General features: G+C 35.1%; 1 long non-coding RNA gene across 1 annotated transcript; it reads right to left on the bottom strand.

Moving 5' to 3' along the window:
* Positions 1 to 1,024: 1,024 nt before the first annotated feature.
* Positions 1,025 to 2,684, bottom strand: LOC121649910. The gene is made up of 3 exons (XR_006012180.1): positions 2,529 to 2,684; positions 1,968 to 2,057; positions 1,025 to 1,678 (listed from the first exon to the last, which is right to left on the bottom strand). It is a non-coding gene; the product is annotated as an uncharacterized LOC121649910 (long non-coding RNA).
* Between the last annotated feature and the right edge of the window lie 2,733 nt (positions 2,685 to 5,417).

Genomic DNA, 5,417 nt, shown 5'->3' with positions numbered 1-5,417 from the left:
TAGACTGGGTTTGTTGTTTAGTTATCACATAATAGGATTGATTATTGCCTCTACTATTGTGTGTTTGCATTAGTATAATTATAAGAAGAGTAGGAAGGAAGAGAAGGAAAAAGAAGACATTAACTTTTCCACACTTACCAGAATTTAATTAGTCTTTATTTTAGGCACAGAATTTAATATTATTTCTTCTTTTGCATCTAATTAATTTTTATTATGTAAATATCTGAGCAATGTCTGAACAAAGTAAACACAGTGGTGGTGGTATTTTGCTCAGAAATTAAATGTGAAATTAGGTATTTTCTTAATTTGTCTATTCTTCCATTGAAGTTTGATGTTAAGTCCACAACATACACATTTAACTGCATTATATCTTTTTTAATGCTAAGAACACCATGGGTTGACTAACAGCATTATGGAAATGAAAACAAAGGATAAAATCAGTACTGGGAGAACAATTGTAACATGAAACTGTTTTGTTGTTTTTGTTTTTTTGTTTTTTGTTTGTTTGTTTGTTTGTTTGTTTGTTTATTTGTTTTGTCCTCATATTTTCCAACCGAAGGTCCCAACCCACAAACATCCAAAAAAGAATCAAGGAATCCAACAGAAGGTACCTCACCAGAAAAAACCCACCATGTTGGTAATTAAAAGGACCTTTGTGTGAATTAAAATATTGTTCTTGTAGGAATATTCCTCATACCCTGCTTTTAATCATGCAACTCCACTAACACAGTTTTTGTCCAGTGTTTTTCCTATATCATGTTCTTGAAGAAATTTTAACTTATCCATTTTTCTACAACTAACTAAAATAGACAACAGAACAAAATTACTAATGCCAAAATCTTGGTAATATAAAAAATGCATTTTATGCATTTTTTTTTGCTATAGTTGAGTATTTCTAAATAAACAATTACATTATAATTTGTTTAATTATCTTACAATGTTTATCTTATCTAATAGCATACTTATTACCCTATGTAACATGATTAGAAAATCCAAGTAATATCACCCAAACAGTACTTTTTACACCAATTTATTTAATAATGTATCAACAGAAACATCAGGTCTACTCAGCCCCTGAACAGAGAGGTTGATGAGTCAGCCTTCAAACACTGCAGTACATAACTTTCAACTTTTGTCACAACATGGTGACTAACCAGTTACACTTCAAAACAAACAAGTTTACAATCAGATGTTCCAAAGCACATCACTGTACAGAGCAGGGTAGCTCAGAAAAGTGAAAACATTTTATTTATTACTTGCATTTATTTTCTGGAGAGTCAACATGTCTGTTGTGAAAAAGACCATCTTGAGTGTTATTCTGAGCTGGACATTGGTCACTAAGTACAACTTGAATGCTTTAAATAAAAATACTAAAATAATGCACTTTGAGTCTGTTTTATAGATATGTGTTTTGCCAAAAAATCCTGAAAAAAATATTCATAAATTAAAATATATCATTTCCCTGTACTTTAAATACAGACATATAATAAATCATAATTGTTTGGCCATTAAGTTGATCCTAGTGCCAGTATCCAGCCAGGTCTTTAGCGTCAAGAACCACATTTCTCCACGACTGTCATCCCTGACCCTGCTGCTCCACCGACGTGTTCAGCAGGTTCTGGGTTAAGTGCATCAGTGGAGGAGGATCCTATCGGCTTCTGCCCCACTCTTCTTTGAGCTGCAAATGAAACGTAACACAGTTTAAATCTTACATGAACCTACATTGAACTTCTGTCTTTGTCTTTACCTCTAATACTCCTAATCTCATAGACATGTAATGTAATGGTCAGATAAATTAAGACCAATTATATAAAAGCAAAGTGTTTCTTAATTTTAAACATGTTATGTTTCCATCTGATGTTGAACAGCATATGAATACAGCAATACAATCAGTTTTTCACTGAAATGTCACAGTAACCATAGAGTTTATGAGAATTATCTGCTGATATCCGTTGTCAATGCCTTACCTTTAGCACTACATGGTGTCAGGATGGGCTCTTCTTTTTGCTCTCCCTGAGCAATGGATGCCCGGATCTTCCTGACCACGTAGACACTAGCTGTAAGTAAAACACGATAAGTCAGATTGTGAATAAGTACAAAACTAAAATTTATATATGTAGGCTATATATATATATATATATATATATTTTTAGTGGACCAATGGATTCCAACTTCCACATGGACTCACATAAACAGATTTTCTTCACCTGTTCGTAGATTTGCATCTTATCGCATAACACAATATAATTATAATATATTATAGATATAATAATATACAAATTTGATTATTAGATTTATTTTTAATTATTTGAAGAGACAAAGTAACATGTGACAAGTATGAGAATAAATATAGAGCAAAACAATCCAATGCTACGTTATATAAGTATAATAACACACAACGCAACGTGAGTACCGCAAGCCGTCCGTTTCAATTTCGGTAACAGCCTCATAAACAGAAAAACCTGTCTAAAATGAGACATGCGGGGTCACGTGATATACAAAGCAATAATAAAACAATTCTCTCTCACCTTTTATCAACAGTCACACCATTGTTTTTCCGTTTTAGGCAGTAAAATTATTACTTCGTTTGTCGAAACTGTCTGGTTCCTGAGTGTTCCTCCAATGTTACAAAAGCATATACAACCAAAGCATATCCTGTAATACTCCAATGTTACAAAAGCATACAGCCAATTACATACCACGCAAAACGTTAGGGGTGGGGATTTCAGAGCTTCTCTGGATTGTGATTGGCTGAATGGTTACGTAGTATAAAACGTGCGTACAGGGAGGGGACTGTAGAAAACAAGAAAAGAAAGGATCGATGAGCTTCACCAGCGCAATCTATGTGCAGGGATGACTTCATAACTTGTTCAATGTAACCTGTAACGCAAACAATAACAATCCTGATTCATTTCCTCGTATTTCAGACGTAAGTCCCTATAAACACTTGCTAAATTTTATATAATTTCGTAAAAGTGGGAGCTTTTGATTTTCTGCACTTTAATGCATCTAACAGATTTAATGAGCCATATTAGCAAAAAGTCTTAAAATATTACAAAAAAATCCAAATATAAAAACCGCAGTTAATAAGTAATTTCTTGCAAACAATCTGTTACTGGAAATAATCTGTTACTTGTAACAATTTTTATTTAGCCTAGAATTACAAACTTCTAAGGAATGTAGGAATCATGTTACTTGACGTTAGACTGTAGTCATGTAGTCGTTTTAACTAATCATATTGTTTCATTAGTAGGGAAGAATGAGATAAGACGAGCCAGTGGATAAGCTGACACACCGCTTGTATCTAAGTAACCTTGCATATGTTTCTTCACGTGACCATAAATTCAGGACACACCCATCTTTTCTATCTTGCTGTGATGTTTAGAAGCACGTGGGAGAAGAGTTTTGTATTCTGTTTACATTTTTAAAAAATAAATAAATAAATTTTGGCTTGTCAAAGTAAAATTTCTGCATATCAGGTAAAATTAGTGTTATGTCAAAGCTAATTTATCCAGTTCTTAATTATATATCATACATGTTGGTTCAACTTATCCCTCCATAAGAGGGGTAATGAAATTTTGTTAAGTCTCTGGCATATAAAATTATATTTAATTTGAGTGTACTAAACTGGTCTGGTATGTCAAATGTTAACCATCGTAGAAAAGGTATAATTTGGCAAACCTACAAGAGGAAGACAAACTGGGGCTCAACATCCCTTGAAGAGATGGAGAAAGCAGCCAGTGTTGTCAAGGGTTGAAAGTCCATCAGATCAGTCACAAAAGAGAGAAATGTTGATAGCTCGCTTTTCAGGAGGCACATGGACAAGAGGGAAGCAAAAGAAGTTAAAATAGTCGGGTGCGGTGGAACTGCAGAAGCAAAGTGGGTCTTCAGAGAGGAGAGGAAGAAGGAGCTATTGGACAATAACAAGAAGTTCTCGGATCAGTTCCGTAGCCTTACTCCTAAAAAATGAGGTGAACTAACATTGGAAGGAACAATACTCCTACCCCCAGCAACTGGAGAGAGAATGGTTTAGCCGGTGCAAGAAATGACATGACTCAGTAGGTTAGCAGAGATTCATTCATTTTTTTGTAGTTCAGTAAAGTATCATTATATTTTTAAGTAAAGATTAGTTAAAAAATTTTATGGCACACCACCATCTCTCCTGTTGTATACCAAAGCGACATCTTTGAGAAGGGCTACAGTCTTCAATAAAGTGAAGGGGGATGCTTTCATGTCAGCAATGACACCACAGAATTCCTCCTCTGGATTCAGATCCATTGGGATTTTCCTTTACAACAGAGATGTCTTCTCCGATGCAGAGTTTGAACCATCTATAGAGTTAGACAGGTCCAACCCGGAGCAGCAGCCTTCAGCTGCAAGTGATGCACCCATGGTTTCAATCTCCCTTTCTGCTGAGCTATCTTCTCCATGCACTGCACATGTGTGGTTTTCACCAAGCGACACAGACACTAGTTAGATTCTACCCTTACCAGTAGTCAGCAGTCCAGAAAACAAACAAGCTGAAAGCGTGTGAATACAAGAATCCTGACTGATATGCCAGAAAAGCAGGCAATTGAATGCACTTATGAAAAGAAGAAAAATAATCAGAAAGGAAAAGAGGAAGAAACATCGAGAGCACCTAGAGGAAAGCTGAAGAGGAAACAAACCCAGACGAAAATCATCCTATTTGATGACACTTCTGAGCATTCGAGCGCCAGCGATGAAAGAAGTGAACCATGAATATAAACTTTAAAATCCAGGTGAAAAACACTTATTTACTTATGAAAGAGTAATGTGCTTTCTGGTGAAAAACTATAATAAAACAGGGGTTTTGCCACTTTAAATAGTCATTTGTGACTGTAAAGACATCTTACACAGAAATAAGCAACCTATTAGCTATTTTTGCCAGGTTTCTTTGGAAATTGAAAACTGGGGGAACTAATTGGAATTTAGTGATGGGCAGGACTGCTGTGACATGTGAAAAGTTTTTTTTTTTATGCTTTGTTTTTGCTTGTTTTGTTATGAACCCCCTTTTTTTGCTTGTAATTTAAACTACAATCTTCAGTCCTTAAGACCAGACTTTCTGGCTTTTAGCCGGCCCCACAAGGCTGCGCCCTCTCCTGGCATATGAAGGTAGCAGAAAGAAGAAGACAAAGAAGTCTTATCTTAAGCTTACATTATGGTTATTGCATTGATTATTTAATAACAAACTGGAACGCATCTAGAAAATTATATCAAGAAAAGAATGACCAGCCGATTATAAACAGAGAATGGCATTTGCTGTTGTTCACCGTTGTCTGTATTTCTGCCATTTTTCCCTATTTTTAAGACAACATAAGTAAAAAGTGGCTCATCTTACCTCACTCTCCCCTGTACTGTATTTATTCTTAACTGCAGATTGAGTACAGATCAGGTTG

Source organism: Melanotaenia boesemani, chromosome 12, assembly GCF_017639745.1.
Source record: "Melanotaenia boesemani isolate fMelBoe1 chromosome 12, fMelBoe1.pri, whole genome shotgun sequence".
Classification (NCBI taxonomy): Eukaryota; Metazoa; Chordata; class Actinopteri; order Atheriniformes; family Melanotaeniidae; genus Melanotaenia; species Melanotaenia boesemani.
This window is presented reverse-complemented; position numbering and strand designations above follow the sequence as displayed.